Genomic DNA, 18,385 nt, shown 5'->3' on the forward strand with positions numbered 1-18,385 from the left:
AAGGATGAGCTTCAGGTTGCGAACCCAGTCCGCATAGTTGCTACCATCATCTTTCAGCTTGTTTTTCTCTAGGAATGCGTTGAAGTTGAGGTTGACGTTGGACATCTACAATATTTATAAAGACAACTTTTAGACTAAGTTCATGACAATTAAGTTCATTTAATCAAATTAAGTATGAACTCCCACTAAAATCGACATCCCTCTAGTCATCTAAGTGATACATGATCCATGTTGACTAACCCGTGTCCGATCATCACGTGAGACGGACTAGTCACCATGGTGAGCAACTTCATGCTGATCGTATTCAACCATACGACTCATGTTCGACCTTTCGGTCTCTTGTATTCGAGGTCATGTCTGTACATGCTAAGCTCGTCGAGTCAACCTAAGTGTTTTGCGTGTGTAAATCTGGCTTACACCCGTTGTATGCGAACGTTAGAATCTATCACACCCGATCATCACGTGGTGCTTCGAGACAACGAACCTTCGCAACGGTGCACACTTAGGGGAATACGTTCTCGAAATTTTAGGAGGGATCATCTTATTATGCTACCGTCGTACTAAGCAATAAGATGTAAAACATGATAAACATCACAATGCAATCATATAGTGACATGATATGGCCATTATCATCTTTGCTCTTTCGATCTCCATCTTCAGGCATTGCATGATCATCATCGTCACCGGCGTGACACCATGATCTCCATCATCGTGTCTCCGTGAAGTCGTCACGCCAACTACTACTATCACTACTACTATGGCTAACCGTTAGCAATGAAGTAAAAGTAGCAAGCACAAGGCGTTGCATCTCATACAATAAATTAAGACAACTCCTATGGCTCCTGCCGGTTGTCATACTCATCGACATGCAAGTCGTGAAACCTATTACAATAACATGATCATCTCATACATCATACATGCAACATCACAACTTTGGCCATATCACATCACATGTCAAACCCTGCAAAAACAAGTTAGACGTCCTCTAATTGTTGTTGCAAGTTTTACGTGGCTGATTTAGGTTTCTAGCAAGAACGCCTTCTTACCTACGTGACAGCCACAACGATGATATGCCAAAGCTATTTACCCTTCATAAGGACCCTTTTCATCAAATCCAATCCGACTAGAGTAGGAGAGACAGACACCCGCTAGCCACCTTTATGCACGTTGTGCATGTCTGTCGGTGGAACCAGTCTCACGTAAGCGTACGTGTAAGGTCGGTCCGGGCCGCTTCATCCCACAATACCGCCGGAAAGGAATAAGACTAGTAACAGCAAGCAAATTGACAAACCATCGCCCACAACTTTTGTGTTCTACTCGTGCATAGAATCTACGCATAGAAAACCTGGCTCTGATACCACTGTTGGTTAACGCAGCATAAATTCAAAAATTTCCTACGCATGTTCAGATCTTCCTATGGAGAGACCAGCAACGAGAGAGGGGTAAGAGCATCTTCATACCTTTGAAGATCGCTAAGCGGAAGCGTTTGCTAGAACGCGGTTGATGGAGTTGTACTCGCGGCGATTCCGATCTAGTGCCGAACAACGACACCTCCGCGTTCAACACACGTGCAGCCCGGTGACGTCTCCCGCACCTTGATCCAGCAAGGAGGAGGGAGAGGTTGGGGAAGAAGACCAGCAACACGACGGCGTGGTGTTGGTGGAGAGACGAGGTCTCCCGACAGGGCTTCGCCAAGCGCCGGCAGAGAGGAGGAGGGAGAAGTGCGGGGCTGCGCTGAGGGAGAGGGAAAACTGTGTCCTCCAAAGGCCAAAAGTGCCCACTATATATAGGGGAAGGGGAGAGGGGGTGCCACCCCTAGGGTTCCCACCCTAGGGGGTGCGGCAGCCCTCCCAGATGGGGTTTGTGGCGGCCAGATGGGGAGGAGGGGGTGGTGCACCCCTCTGGTGGGCCTAAGGCCCACCTAAGTTAGGGTTCCCCCCCTCTTTTTCTTTCCCCTGCGCCATGGGTTGAGTGGGGAGGCGCACCAGCCCAACTAGGGGCTGGTTCCCACCCCCACTTAGCCCATCTTACCTCTTGGGGTCGCAGCCCCCCTTCGGTGGTCCCCCGGGACCACCTCCGGTGGTCCCGGTGGTCCCGGTACGTTACCGGTGATGCCCGTAGTGAACCTTTATAGTCACCCAGTTACGTTATGACGTTTGATACACCCAAAGCACTCCTACGGTATCCGGGAGTTGCACAATCTCACGGTCGAAGGAAAAGATACTTGACATTAGAAAAGCATTAGCATACGAACAATACGATCTAGTGCTAGGCTGTGACATCCTCGACTTTTGCTACAGTAGTAATTGTAATTAAGCTACAGTGATCACCGCTAATGATGCCACGTCACCGAATTCCCATCTCAGACCCGCGTGGATTCGCGTCTGTCCGGATCGATGATTTGAAAGCAATGGGAAGCACTTTATCGGTTCATTACAAGTGTTAAAAGGATATATATGTAAGGGGAAAGTATTAAAGAAATAATAATAAAAGAAAGGAAAGAAAACTGAAAGAAAGAAATAATAAAAAGAAAAGGGAAAAGAGAAAATAAAACAAAACAAATAAAAAAAAAAAAAAAAAAAGAAACAACCCCCACTCCCCCGTGGCCCAGCTGGGCCAAAAAGGGCCCAGCCGGCCACCTCCCGCGCCCCCTCCCCGCAAACCCTAAACCCCCCTGGCGACCGACCCCCCTTCCCTCGCTACTCCCTCCTTTCCCCCACGCCGCCGCCGCCAGCCCCCCCCCCTCGTGGGGGCCCCACCTCCACCCACCGACGCCCCCCACCCCACGCGCCATCTCCTCCCAGTCCCGTAACTCCCTCCCTCTCTCTCGGCCACCCCTCCCCACGAGAGCCACGCCCCCACCCCATCCCGTCGCCTCCTCCTCTCCATCTCGCCCCTCCCTGGCCGCCCCTCACCACGCCGGCGGCCACCCCCCTCCTCCCGCCGGCGGCCCCCTTCCATCCCCCACGGCCAGCCCTCTCCCCCGCCGGCCTCCTCCCCACCCCACGGCCACCTCCTACACCGAGCCGCCCCACCCCACGGCCCCTCCTTCTCCCGGCGGCCCCCCCCCACCTCTCGGCCTCCACCCCGCCGGCAGGGGTGCCGGCCACCTCGGCCCCCCCATCTCGGCGGCCGGCCCTTCCGGGAGGTCCCTCTCCGGCGGCCCTCTCTACGGTGGCCGCCCCTCCCCGTCGGCGGCTCCACCTCCGGGGGCCTCTCCTCACCGGGGCCCTCCTCACCGGCTCCTCCTCGCCGGCACGTCATCACCACCGGAACCTCACCGTCACCGTCCCCACCGTCACTTCGTGCGAACTCCGGCTTCACCGGGCCGTCACGTCACCGTCGGTGAGCCCCTCCTCGGGCTCCTCCCACCTTACCGTTCTCCTCGACGTCACGGTTCCGTTCCGGCAAACGGGGCCTCGATCCGTCGACGGTGGACTCCGGTAGGAGGATTCGAAGTTCGTGTTCTTCTAGGTGGAGTAGCTAAGGAACTTCTCTGTCTCTGATAACAGAGAGATGAGAGATGAGTGTTGAGAGAAAAGAAAAATGAAAAAAGAATAAATGGTGTATTAGATGCGTATGTATGTATGTATGTATGAGATGTGATGTATGTATTTGTGTATTTGGATAATTAGAGGAATACGGTATTTGAACGGTTAGGTATCTAATAAAAATAAATGTGAAAATAACCTTAAGCCACTTACCGGTGGGGCCAATGCACCACTGTCAATGACAGTGAGGCCCCGCGCGATAATTAAAAATAATGTTTTTCTTAAAATAGATAAATAAATAGATATTTAGTTAAAATAATTAATTAACATAATTAGAGTATGACACGTGGGTCCCTCGTTGAATTAATCTGATTAATAAATAATTAATCTTAATAAAAACTTGTGCCTATGACGTTCGGGACCCGCTGGTCAGTTGACCGGTCAAATGTGATGTCAGCCTGACATCGCGATGATGTCATAATAGGATTTTACTAAATCTTTTAAATCTGTTTTTAATTCCTAAATAATTAATAAAACTTTAAAAATTAATATTAAATAATCCGTAAGTCAGATCAAAATTATTTCAACATGAAAGTTGATCAGCAAAGCGAGACGAACCCGGATACACGGTCCGTTCGTCTGTCACGCGTCCCTAGCATAGTAAACATGGAACTTTTCCATCGTTTCCAGTGTAACCGATAGTAGCCCGAGACCCGGGAAAATATCGTCAGATATTCTTCCGACCCGTCTATGACGGATGTTCCTGCGTTAGCTCATGCCTAGCCTGCATATTTCCATGTCGTGTTTTGTGTGCATCGGTGCTATTATTTATTGTTTCTTCCCCCTCTTCTTACCGGTAGACCCCGAGACTGACGCTGCTGCCGGGTACATCTACGACCCTGCTGATCAGTCCATTGCCGCAGAGCAGCAAGGCAAGCAAACTCCCCTTGATCATTCCTATATCGCCTATGTCCTTCTTCCTACTGCTTGCATTAGTATTTTGCTACTGTTGTAGTTAGCTCCTATATCTGATGCATAGCCTGTTTTTGATGAACTGCTACTTTCAGTCCTGTACCTTTTTACCTGCTTAGTATAGGTGGAGCAGTCATCCCCTCTGACCCCGTAGATCAGTTGCCCCGCTTGTTTTCAAATCTCGATCTCTGATCGACGAGCCAGACCCGACACAGCACGTTCACCCCCCTTCGTTGTACGACGCTACAGGGATACTATCGGGTACCGAGGGTGACACCTCGCTAAGTACTCCTGATGATATCTCTGTAGTATAGCTAGTCGGTCGTGGTTATCGAGGGTGATTCCTCTTTCACCATTCCCGATGACGTCTCTGTCGTGCCACCCCGCGAGTGTGGGACCCCCGAGGGTGATTCCTCTAAGCCCACCTTGACGGGTACATCATTCGGAATCCAACGAGGGTGATACCTCGGATTCCCCCCGATGTTACAACCACACAGTTACTCGACCATGTTATTGGGATCTTCGGTGATTAGTTGTAAGACGGGTGGATTCCCGCGAGACTGTGTTGTTGGCCTAATTAAAATGCTAATGGATTTGGGTATTTGATCTGGGTTGGTCGGAGACCTTTTCGCACTAACCGGCTACGCGGGAAGAATTATGGGTACTCGACGTCGCGGTATCAGCCGAAGCTTTTCAGATGCCAACAGTGTAGCGGCGCGCGCCCGAGTGGTCCCGAGATGCATCGCGCTTGTGATTAAGGGATGCTAGGACTGACGTCGGCCGCCCACGCCACGTGCAGGAGCGTGAAGGGGAACTGGGCCCATGAACCCTTTGTGCTTAGGATTTAGACCGGCGGGCTGGCCTCTCTGATTTGTCTTAGGTGGGGCTGCGACGTGTCGATATTCCGAGGCCGGGCAGGACCCAGAAAAGTATGTCCGGCCAGAGTGTTATCGAGCGTGACGGGACATGTGGTGCACCCCTGCAGGGATGAAAATTAACTATTCGGATAGCCGTGTCCACGGTTACAGGACGACTTGGAGTTGTGCCCCGATCTTATACAACTACAATTGTTACTTAACTGGATTTAGTTTGCCTCGGGATTGCTTCCTCGCAGGGAGTCGTGGGAGGATCTTTAGGCGTGACCTCACTTTAATATTGCTGCAACAATATGACTATTAATGTTTTACCCCCCTGCTCTACTCTCGTCTATTGCTGCAAGACCCTGAAGATGCTAGTCTTCGATAGGACTAGGCCTTCTCTCTCTATCCTCGCATTGCTGCAGTCAGTCCACATATAACCCCCTTCTTTGATACTGTTGCATAATTAGAATAGTTCTGATGTAAGACTTGCGAGTACTTTGGATGAGTACTCACCGCTGCTTTGCTCCCCCTTTGTTCCCTTGATCCGTTTGCTGCGACCAGATGATGAAGCCCAGGAGATGGAGGTCCCCGCCACCGACGACTGCTACCCCGACGGTGCCTATTACTACGTGGAGGCCGCTGATGATCAGGAGTAGTTAGGAGGTTCCCAGGCAGGAGGCCTCGCCTCGTTCGATCGTTGTATCTTTTGTGCTAGCCTTCTCTAAGGCACCCCATGTTTTATGTCTGTACTCAGATATTTGTTGCTTCCGCTGACTCGTGTGTTTTTCGAGCTTTCGTATTCTAGCCCTCGAGGCCCCTGGCTTGTAATATGAAGCTGATGTTATTTTATTTGTGTCTAGAGTTGTGTTGTGATATCTCCCCGTGAGTCCTTGGGTTTGATCGTACGCATTTGCGTGTATGATTAGCGTACGATTAAGCCGAGGGCGTCACAAGTTGGTATCAGAGCCAACTGCCTGTAGGTAGCCCCCTTTCCAACTCCTTGGCCGAAGTTGAGTCTAGTGTTTGAAAAACTTTACTAACACTGATGTTGTGGCTTACGGGCCCACATCTCAATTGGGTGGTATTAGTATCTTTTACTCCTTTCCTATACTCTGGGCTCTACTTTCTCTTCTCTTTCGGGTCAAAGAATTTTACTAACTCTAACATTAGGTTCTCGAATCACATCAATCCGGAGCGCTGGACTATCTACTCTTTTTCTCCTGAATATGTATTACACACACTGTCATTGACATTCGTCAATCTTATTTTCAGATGCGTCCCGCAAGACAGCACGTGCGCCTGACACAGGCCACCGAGACGACTGGGTTCCCGGCCATTTTGGTCGATCTCCTGACCAGGCTGGGATATCGCTGGTACCCCGAGTACACTGTGTTCGAGGATTTCCGCGAGTACAACCAGTGCCAGTACCAGGCTGAGGTTCGCGTCTTCGACCAGAGGGGCGGCGAGACCCTCGAGCGCCACGTGTTCTGTGGTATTGGAGTGTCGGTCGAGATGGCCGTCCACGATGCGGCCTACATCGCCATCACCCGACTCCGTGGAGCGTACCCTCACCTGGAGGAGAGCCCTTTCAGATACATCCCGCATGCTCCTGCTGGGGATGAGACTGGGTCTGATCTCACTGCCTACGCTTCTGACGTTCGGGAGCGCAGCGACCGTTCCTACGTCGCTGTCTGCGCCCCCTACGTGACGCGTCGGTACGACGCGCGGATTCTGGTGCAGTACACTGAGGCAATGGATCGTGCTTTCCGAGCTCTGACTGTGGAGTTGTATGCTACACGCGCTCGTCTTTACGACGCGTTGACAGAGCTGCAGCCATCACACTGTCCGAGGGTTCCACCTATGCGCATCCGCGAGCCGAGCAGGACAGAGCTACCATCAGCTCTCGAGTGGACTGATGTTGGGGGTAGAACCCCTGCACTTGGACCTCAGCTGCTCGACTGGATGCGGTACCCTCATCAGAGTCACAACGGGACACAGGGTCCTGTCCCTACCTTCTATCACCGCCAGCTACCAGGATTCGATCGTCCTCTCCGACGTTGATGTAGCCTTATCGCTACATCTCGTTGTGGTACTCTTCCACCGCGTGCCTGCGCGCCGCCTACTGAGTCTAGGGTATCGTCAAATGCGTCCGGGCTATCGCCAAATTTCGAGTTTTTAATCGTTAGTCTGTAATCGAACTTATGTATGGGTGTGTATGTCGAACTCAACTACTATGGAGTATCTATCGCATTTCCCTTTCATTATGCTTGAATACTTCATGAATGCGTGCGATGCCTTTCGATTACTTAAGCTAAACTACCCCTGCTAAATATTTAACAGGATGGTTAGACCAGCTGGCCGCCCGCGTGGCCGTGCCAACGATGCACCACCCCCGCCTCCTGAGTATATGGCGGGGATGATCCAACAGTTTGAGCTGAACCGCCAGTTTATGCAAGGGCTCATGGATCAGTTTCAAAGGCCAAACATGAACCAACCACAAGGCGTGACACTGCAAGACTTCTGCCGTCTCAACCCTGCGATCTACCGCAGCTCAACTCAGCCTCTAGATGCTGATGACTGGCTCCGTGACATTTCTTATGAGCTAGAGTCTGCCAATGTGCCCCTGGAGAGCTATGTCAACTTTGCCGCATACTTTCTGAAGGGTCCCGCTGCTCAATGGTGGGACAGCCACAGGCGCTCTCAGCCCGTTGGAGCTATCATCACTTGGGAAGAGTTCAAGGCTGCTTTCCGTGCTCGATACATTCCCCAGGGAATCATGGACCGGAAGAAGCGTGAGTTCCGCAACTTAGTCCAGGGCAACAAGACTGTGGATGCTTATCAGCGGGAATTTCTGGAATTATCTCGCTATGCTGAAGAAGACATTGCGACTGATGCACGCAGGCAGGAGAAGTTCCGTGAAGGCCTCCACCCTGATATCAAGCTGACACTCCTCGTTCAGGACTATGCTGATTTCGCCACCCTCGTGAACAAGGCTATTCAGGTTGAGACTGGTCTGCAGGAATACAAAGATAGCAGCAAGCGCAACCGTGACATGGGCTCATCTTCGGGCTCATCTGCACAGAAGCGGAAGATCTGGATCCCCAACAACATGTACCATGCACCTGCTCCTACTCCGAGGCCGTCCTATGCTGCACCTCGCCTGCCTCCTCCACCACCTAGGCAGCCGAGGCTTCCAGCTCCACCACCTCGAGTTCCTCCATCCCGTCCTGAGGACGGGCTGTGCTTCAAGTGTGGCCGTCCAGGTCACCGTGCTAGAGACTGCAGGCAGAATCAGAATCAGCTGGCACTTCCCGCAACTGGCCGTGGCAACAACCAGAACCGCAACTTCAACGCTAAGCCTGCTTATGTTCGTGGTCAGGCCAACAACATTGATATGGGTCAAGCTCAAGACCAGCCTGCTACCGTGATGGGTACACTTCTCGTTAACTCAGTACCTGCTTCTGTATTGTTTGATACAGGAGCATCGCATTCCTTTATGTCGGAAAATTTTGCATACATGCATGACATTAGGAGCGAAGAGATGAACCTCCCGATAGTGGTAAACACCCCTGGGGGCGAATGTCGAACCTCTGTGGTTTGCCCCCATGTTCCAGTTGAAATTGAAGGATTAGAATTCCTTGCCAACCCCATCCTACTAAAGTCATCCAACATTGATCTCATATTGGGGATGGACTGGTTGAGAGCTCATACGGCATCGATCGTTTGTGCCACCAAAACCGTCCACCTCCTACACCCTTCAGATGAACTAGTAAGCTACCATGCTCATCTCGTCCGTAATGCTGAGGCACGGCTGTATGCCTTGAATGCATTAAATGCGTCGCCTCTTGAAGGGATTGAAAACATTCCAGTGGTCCGAGAGTTCCAAGATGTCTTCCCAGAAGAACTTCCGGGGATTCCCCCTGCTCGAGCTGTCGAGTTTGTCATTGACTTGGTACCCGGTACCACTCCTATTGCCAAGCGTCCTTATAAAATGCCACCACATGAACTCCTTGAACTTAAACAAGAAATTGACAACTCGCTCCGTCTGGGTTTCATCCGTCCGAGTTCCTCTGCTTGGGGAGCACCTTCTCTCTTTGTTAAGAAGAAGGATGGGACAAATCGATTGGTTCAAGACTATCGTCCTATCAACCAGGCCACTATTCAAAACAAATATCCTCTCCCTCGGATAAATGATTTGTATGATCAACTTGCTGGTTCCACCGTTTTCTCTAAGCTCGACTTGAGATTGGGATACCACCAGATCCGTGTTCGCAAGGAGGATATTCCAAAGACCGCCTTTGTTACTCGATATGGATCATACGAGTACACCGTCATGTCCTTCGGCTTAACCAATGCACCGGCAACCTTCTCTCGATTGATGAATTATATATTCATGGACTACCTCGACAAATTTGTCGTGGTATATCTGGATGATATTCTGGTGTTTTCGAAGAACAAAGAAGAGCATGCTGAACATCTTCGTCTTGTACTGGATAAGCTTCGGGAGCATAAACTCTATGCGAAGTATTCCAAATGTGAGTTTTGGCTAGACGAAGTGACTTACCTTGGTCATGTGATTTCCAAGGATGGTATTGCGGTCAACCCCGAACGAATTCAAGCTATTCTTGATTGGACTCCCCCGAAGAATGTCAAGCAAGTCAGAAGTTTTCTCGGACTCGCCAGCTATTGCCGTCGATTCGTCGAGAACTTCTCCAAGATTGCGAAGCCCTTAACCAACCTGCTTCACAAAGGTGTTAAGTATGAATGGACTGATAAATGTCAGGAAAGTTTCCAGGCACTCAAGGACAAACTGACGTCCGCTCCAGTACTTGCTCCTCCAGATACAAAAAGGGATTTCGTCATATACTGTGATGCTTCTCGTCAAGGAATAGGTTGTGTCCTAATGCAGGATCGCAAGGTGATCGCTTATGCTTCACGTCAACTGCGTGCTCATGAAGAGAACTACCCAGTTCATGATCTCGAGCTTGCCGCAGTCATTCATGCATTGAAGGAATGGCGACAATACCTTGTCGGTAATCGCTGTGAAATCTACACCGACCATCAAAGTCTGAAGTACTTGTTCACTCAACCGGAGCTGAACCTGCGTCAACAAAGATGGATGGAGCGTATAGCAGATTTTGACTGTAGTATATCATATACCCCTGGCAAGGCTAACGTAATGGCTGATGCCTTAAGTCGCAAGTCATACTGCAACCACCTCCAGGTTCATCAGGTTCACGATCGTCTGCAAGAGGAATTCCGTAAGCTGAACCTCCACATTGTTCCTCAGGGTTACCTTGTTCCTCCCCCTGAAGAGTATCAAAAGATGAACCTTCGTGTTGTTAATCAGGGTTCCCTCAGTAACCTAGTGGTTGAACCAGATCTTGTGAGCTCCATAAAGAATATACAAAACTTTGACGATGATGTCGACAGGATTAAGAGTTATATTGCGAAGGGTAAACCCTCCTTTTTCACTGTTGATGAAGGTGGTGCCTTGTATTTCAAGGGTCGCCTATTCGTTCCAAATAAGAAGGAAAATCTCAGGATGACTGGGAAGGTGATGGAAGAAGCTCATGACACACCATTGTCTATTCACCCGGGTAGTACCAAGATGTACCAAGACATCCGGCAAAGATTCTGGTGGCCCAATATGAAACAAGACATTGCACGCTATGTGGCAGAATGTGATATATGCCGGCGTATCAAGGCAGAGCACCAAAAGCCTGCTGGAACTCTGCAACCTATCTCTATTCCCGAGTGGAAATGGGATCACGTTGAAATGGACTTCGTCACTGGTTTTCCCAGGTCTCAGAAAGGTAATGATGCTATTCTTGTCGTCATTGATCGACTGTCCAAAGTTGCACATTTTCTGGCCGTCAAGGAAACGATTAATGCTAGTCAGCTGGCAGATCTTTATATGTCAAGAGTTGTTTCACTGCACGGTATTCCGTTGGTGATCAGTTCGGACCGTGGCAGCTTGTTTACTTCAAAATTCTGGGAAAGTTTTCAGAAGGCTATGGGGACTCATCTGTCCTTCAGCACTGCATTTCATCCTCAATCCCAGGGACAAGTTGAACGAGTCAACCAAATTCTCGAAGACATGCTTCGAGCTTGTGTCATTTCTTTCGGTAAGAAATGGGAGGAATCTCTCCCGTATGCCGAGTTCTCGTACAACAATAGCTATCAAGCTAGTCTGAAGATGGCCCCTTTCGAAGTATTGTATGGGCGAAGGTGTCGAACTCCTCTGAATTGGTCAGAAACTGGGGAACGATCACTCTTCGGTCCGGATATTATTCAACATGCCGAAGATCAAGTCCGCATTATTCATGAGAATCTGAAGGCTGCTCAGTCTCGTCAGAAGAGTCAGTATGACCGTCATCATCAAGATATGGTCTATCAACCTGGCGAAAAGGCTTATCTTCGTGTCACACCAATGAGAGGTGCACACCGTTTCGGAATCAAGGGCAAGTTAGCTCCTCGTTATATTGGTCCTTTCACTGTTCTCGAAAGGCGTGGAAGAGTGGCTTATCAATTGGAACTGCCGGCGAACCTTTCTCAGGTTCACGATGTCTTCCATGTTTCTCAACTCCGTCGCTGCTTCAAGGACCCTATTCGAGCAGTGGATCACGATATGCTTGAGCTACAACAAGACCTCTCTTATAAAGAGCATCCGGTCCGCATTCTCGACCAAGCTGAACGTAAGACTCGTCGCAAGGTCACTAAGTTCCTTAAGGTGCAGTGGTCAAATCACTCTGAAGATGAAGCCACTTGGGAACGCGAGGATCATCTTCGTGATGAATACCCCGGGCTTTTTCCCTCTACCTCTTAATTCTCGGGACGAGAATTCTTGTTAGTAGGGGAGAATTGTGACATCCTCGACTTTTGCTACAGTAGTAATTGTAATTAAGCTACAGTGATCACCGCTAATGATGCCACGTCACCGAATTCCCATCTCAGACCCGCGTGGATTCGCGTCTGTCCGGATCGATGATTTGAAAGCAATGGGAAGCACTTTATCGGTTCATTACAAGTGTTAAAAGGATATATATGTAAGGGGAAAGTATTAAAGAAATAATAATAAAAGAAAGGAAAGAAAACTGAAAGAAAGAAATAATAAAAAGAAAAGGGAAAAGAGAAAATAAAACAAAACAAATAAAAAAAAAAAAGAAAAAAAGAAACAACCCCCACTCCCCCGTGGCCCAGCTGGGCCAAAAAGGGCCCAGCCGGCCACCTCCCGCGCCCCCTCCCCGCAAACCCTAAACCCCCCTGGCGACCGACCCCCCTTCCCTCGCTACTCCCTCCTTTCCCCCACGCCGCCGCCGCCAGCCCCCCCCCCTCGTGGGGGCCCCACCTCCACCCACCGACGCCCCCCACCCCACGCGCCATCTCCTCCCAGTCCCGTAACTCCCTCCCTCTCTCTCGGCCACCCCTCCCCACGAGAGCCACGCCCCCACCCCATCCCGTCGCCTCCTCCTCTCCATCTCGCCCCTCCCTGGCCGCCCCTCACCACGCCGGCGGCCACCCCCCTCCTCCCGCCGGCGGCCCCCTTCCATCCCCCACGGCCAGCCCTCTCCCCCGCCGGCCTCCTCCCCACCCCACGGCCACCTCCTACACCGAGCCGCCCCACCCCACGGCCCCTCCTTCTCCCGGCGGCCCCCCCCCCACCTCTCGGCCTCCACCCCGCCGGCAGGGGTGCCGGCCACCTCGGCCCCCCCATCTCGGCGGCCGGCCCTTCCGGGAGGTCCCTCTCCGGCGGCCCTCTCTACGGTGGCCGCCCCTCCCCGTCGGCGGCTCCACCTCCGGGGGCCTCTCCTCACCGGGGCCCTCCTCACCGGCTCCTCCTCGCCGGCACGTCATCACCACCGGAACCTCACCGTCACCGTCCCCACCGTCACTTCGTGCGAACTCCGGCTTCACCGGGCCGTCACGTCACCGTCGGTGAGCCCCTCCTCGGGCTCCTCCCACCTTACCGTTCTCCTCGACGTCACGGTTCCGTTCCGGCAAACGGGGCCTCGATCCGTCGACGGTGGACTCCGGTAGGAGGATTCGAAGTTCGTGTTCTTCTAGGTGGAGTAGCTAAGGAACTTCTCTGTCTCTGTTAACAGAGAGATGAGAGATGAGTGTTGAGAGAAAAGAAAAATGAAAAAAGAATAAATGGTGTATTAGATGCGTATGTATGTATGTATGTATGAGATGTGATGTATGTATTTGTGTATTTGGATAATTAGAGGAATACGGTATTTGAACGGTTAGGTATCTAATAAAAATAAATGTGAAAATAACCTTAAGCCACTTACCGGTGGGGCCAATGCACCGCTGTCAATGACAGTGAGGCCCCGCGCGATAATTAAAAATAATGTTTTTCTTAAAATAGATAAATAAATAGATATTTAGTTAAAATAATTAATTAACATAATTAGAGTATGACACGTGGGTCCCTCGTTGAATTAATCTGATTAATAAATAATTAATCTTAATAAAAACTTGTGCCTATGACGTTCGGGACCCGCTGGTCAGTTGACCGGTCAAATGTGATGTCAGCCTGACATCGCGATGATGTCATAATAGGATTTTACTAAATCTTTTAAATCTGTTTTTAATTCCTAAATAATTAATAAAACTTTAAAAATTAATATTAAATAATCCGTAAGTCAGATCAAAATTATTTCAACATGAAAGTTGATCAGCAAAGCGAGACGAACCCGGATACACGGTCCGTTCGTCTGTCACGCGTCCCTAGCATAGTAAACATGGAACTTTTCCATCGTTTCCAGTGTAACCGATAGTAGCCCGAGACCCGGGAAAATATCGTCAGATATTCTTCCGACCCGTCTATGACGGATGTTCCTGCGTTAGCTCATGCCTAGCCTGCATATTTCCATGTCGTGTTTTGTGTGCATCGGTGCTATTATTTATTGTTTCTTCCCCCTCTTCTTACCGGTAGACCCCGAGACTGACGCTGCTGCCGGGTACATCTACGACCCTGCTGATCAGTCCATTGCCGCAGAGCAGCAAGGCAAGCAAACTCCCCTTGATCATTCCTATATCGCCTATGTCCTTCTTCCTACTGCTTGCATTAGTATTTTGCTACTGTTGTAGTTAGCTCCTATATCTGATGCATAGCCTGTTTTTGATGAACTGCTACTTTCAGTCCTGTACCTTTTTACCTGCTTAGTATAGGTGGAGCAGTCATCCCCTCTGACCCCGTAGATCAGTTGCCCCGCTTGTTTTCAAATCTCGATCTCTGATCGACGAGCCAGACCCGACACAGCACGTTCACCCCCCTTCGTTGTACGACGCTACAGGGATACTATCGGGTACCGAGGGTGACACCTCGCTAAGTACTCCTGATGATATCTCTGTAGTATAGCTAGTCGGTCGTGGTTATCGAGGGTGATTCCTCTTTCACCATTCCCGATGACGTCTCTGTCGTGCCACCCCGCGAGTGTGGGACCCCCGAGGGTGATTCCTCTAAGCCCACCTTGACGGGTACATCGTTCGGAATCCAACGAGGGTGATACCTCGGATTCCCCCCGATGTTACAACCACACAGTTACTCGACCATGTTATTGGGATCTTCGGTGATTAGTTGTAAGACGGGTGGATTCCCGCGAGACTGTGTTGTTGGCCTAATTAAAATGCTAATGGATTTGGGTATTTGATCTGGGTTGGTCGGAGACCTTTTCGCACTAACCGGCTACGCGGGAAGAATTATGGGTACTCGACGTCGCGGTATCAGCCGAAGCTTTTCAGATGCCAGCAGTGTAGCGGCGCGCGCCCGAGTGGTCCCGAGATGCATCGCGCTTGTGATTAAGGGATGCTAGGACTGACGTCGGCCGCCCACGCCACGTGCAGGAGCGTGAAGGGGAACTGGGCCCATGAACCCTTTGTGCTTAGGATTTAGACCGGCGGGCTGGCCTCTCTGATTTGTCTTAGGTGGGGCTGCGACGTGTCGATATTCCGAGGCCGGGCAGGACCCAGAAAAGTATGTCCGGCCAGAGTGTTATCGAGCGTGACGGGACATGTGGTGCACCCCTGCAGGGATGAAAATTAACTATTCGGATAGCCGTGTCCACGGTTACAGGACGACTTGGAGTTGTGCCCCGATCTTATACAACTACAATTGTTACTTAACTGGATTTAGTTTGCCTCGGGATTGCTTCCTCGCAGGGAGTCGTGGGAGGATCTTTAGGCGTGACCTCACTTTAATATTGCTGCAACAATATGACTATTAATGTTTTACCCCCCTGCTCTACTCTCGTCTATTGCTGCAAGACCCTGAAGATGCTAGTCTTCGATAGGACTAGGCCTTCTCTCTCTATCCTCGCATTGCTGCAGTCAGTCCACATATAACCCCCTTCTTTGATACTGTTGCATAATTAGAATAGTTCTGATGTAAGACTTGCGAGTACTTTGGATGAGTACTCACCGCTGCTTTGCTCCCCCTTTGTTCCCTTGATCCGTTTGCTGCGACCAGATGATGAAGCCCAGGAGATGGAGGTCCCCGCCACCGACGACTGCTACCCCGACGGTGCCTATTACTACGTGGAGGCCGCTGATGATCAGGAGTAGTTAGGAGGTTCCCAGGCAGGAGGCCTCGCCTCGTTCGATCGTTGTATCTTTTGTGCTAGCCTTCTCTAAGGCACCCCATGTTTTATGTCTGTACTCAGATATTTGTTGCTTCCGCTGACTCGTGTGTTTTTCGAGCTTTCGTATTCTAGCCCTCGAGGCCCCTGGCTTGTAATATGAAGCTGATGTTATTTTATTTGTGTCTAGAGTTGTGTTGTGATATCTCCCCGTGAGTCCTTGGGTTTGATCGTACGCATTTGCGTGTATGATTAGCGTACGATTAAGCCGAGGGCGTCACATAGGCTTAGGATTGGGTCTTGTCCATCACATCATTCTCCCAATGATGTGATCCCGTTATCAATGACATCCAATGTCCATGATCAGGAAACCATGATCATCTATTGACTAACGAGCCAGCTAACTAGAGGCTTGCTAGGGACACATTGTGATCTATTCATTCACACATGTATTACTGTTTCCTGTTAATACAATTATAGCATGAACGATAGACGATTATCATGAACAAGGAAATATGATAATAACCATTTTATTATTGCCTCTAGGGCATATTTCCAACAGTCTCCCACTTGCACTAGAGACAATAATCTAGTTACATTGTGATGTACCGAACACCCATAGCATTATGGTGCTGATCATGTTTTGCTCGTGGAAGAGGTTTAGTCAACGGGTCTGCAATATTCAGATCCGTGTGTACTTTACAAATATCTATCACTCCAGTTTGGACATGGTCCTGGATGGAGTTGTAGCGGCGCTTGATGTGCTTCGTCTTCCGGTGAAACCTGGGCTCCTTGGCTATGGCAATGGCTCCAGTGTTATCACAGAAGAGTGTCATAGGACCCGACGCGCTTGGAACCACTCCAAGGTCGGTGATGAGCTCCTTCATCCAAATTCCTTCATGAGCCGCTTCTGAAGCAGCTATGTACTCCGCTTCACATGTAGATGCTGCCACGACTTCTTGCTTGCTGCTGCACCAGCTCAATGCCCCACCATTCAACACATATACGTATCCGGTTTGTGACTTAGAGTCATCCGGATCTGTGTCGAAGCTAGCGTCGACGTAACCCTTTACGACGAGCTCTTCGTCACCTCCATAAACGAGAAACATTTCCTTAGTCCTTTTCAGGTACTTAAGGATATTCTTGACCGCTGTCCAGTGTTCCGCACCGGGATTACTTTGGTACCTCCCTACCAAGCTTATCGCAAGGTTTATATCAGGTCTGGTACACAGCATGGCATACATTAGAGAGCCCACGGCTGAAGCGTAGGGGACAGAACTCATCTTCTCTCTATCTGCTGCCGTGGTCGGCGACTGAGTCTTACTCAATCTCATACCTTGCAAAACTGGCAAGAACCCTTTCTTTGAGTTTTCCATATTGAACTTCTTCAGTATCTTGTCAAGGTATGTATTTTGCGAAAGACCTATGAGGCGTCTCGATCTATCTCTATAGATCTTGATGCCTAATATGTATGCAGCTTCTCCAAGGTCCTTCATAGAAAAACTCTTGTTCAAATAGGCCTTTATGCTCTCCAACATCTCTATATCATTCCCCATCAATAATATGTCATCCACATATAGTATGAGGAAAGCTACAGAGCTCCCACTCACTTTCTTGTACAGACAGGCTTCTCCGTAAACCTGTATGAACCCAAATGCCTTAATCACTTCGTTAAAGCGAATGTTCCAACTCCGAGATGCTTGCACCAGCCCATAGATGGAGCGCTGGAGCTTGCATACTTTGTTAGCACCTTTAGGATCGACAAAACCTTCTGGTTGCATCATATACAACTCTTCCTTAAGATTCCCGTTAAGGAACGCTGTTTTGACGTCCATTTGCCAAATTTCATAATCATAAAAGGCGGCAATTGCTAACATGATTCGGACTGATTTCAGCTTCGCTACGGGAGAGAAAGTCTCTTCGTAGTCAAATCCTTGAATTTGTCGAAAACCCTTTGCTAGAAAAATAATGTGTACTCACCCACCAATGTATGTACATTCCATATGACCATATTTAGTTTGTATTCTACTGTATGTGTTCTTGTGGGTAATATAAGTTTCGGTTTTGTGTACCAAAGATAAAACAATATGATTTCTAACTATGCTTTTCAAATGTCATCAATATGGAAAGACACAACATAATAGACGTGGTCATGGCAACGCACAGACGAGTAAATTTATATATTTTATTATCGTAACAGTCAAAATACAAGCACTTATTATGACTATATTTAATACGGTGATGTGTCTCCCTATTTTGTTTTCGATATTATGGTGTCATGGAATGGTATTTTTTTTATTTGTCCGGCTTGCAAAGTGATCTTCCATTTAAAATATTCGTACTAACTACTATGCGGCATGGTCATGATTTAAGGAAGGACTTTTTATAACTTATTTGCTAACTCTCATCTAGATAAAAATTAGTTATGTCTCATCTAACATCCTTGTCACCCGATCAATGGCCTAAGTTCCGTGCT

Source organism: Hordeum vulgare, chromosome 1H, assembly GCF_904849725.1.
Source record: "Hordeum vulgare subsp. vulgare chromosome 1H, MorexV3_pseudomolecules_assembly, whole genome shotgun sequence".
NCBI classification, from domain to species: domain Eukaryota; kingdom Viridiplantae; phylum Streptophyta; class Magnoliopsida; order Poales; family Poaceae; genus Hordeum; species Hordeum vulgare.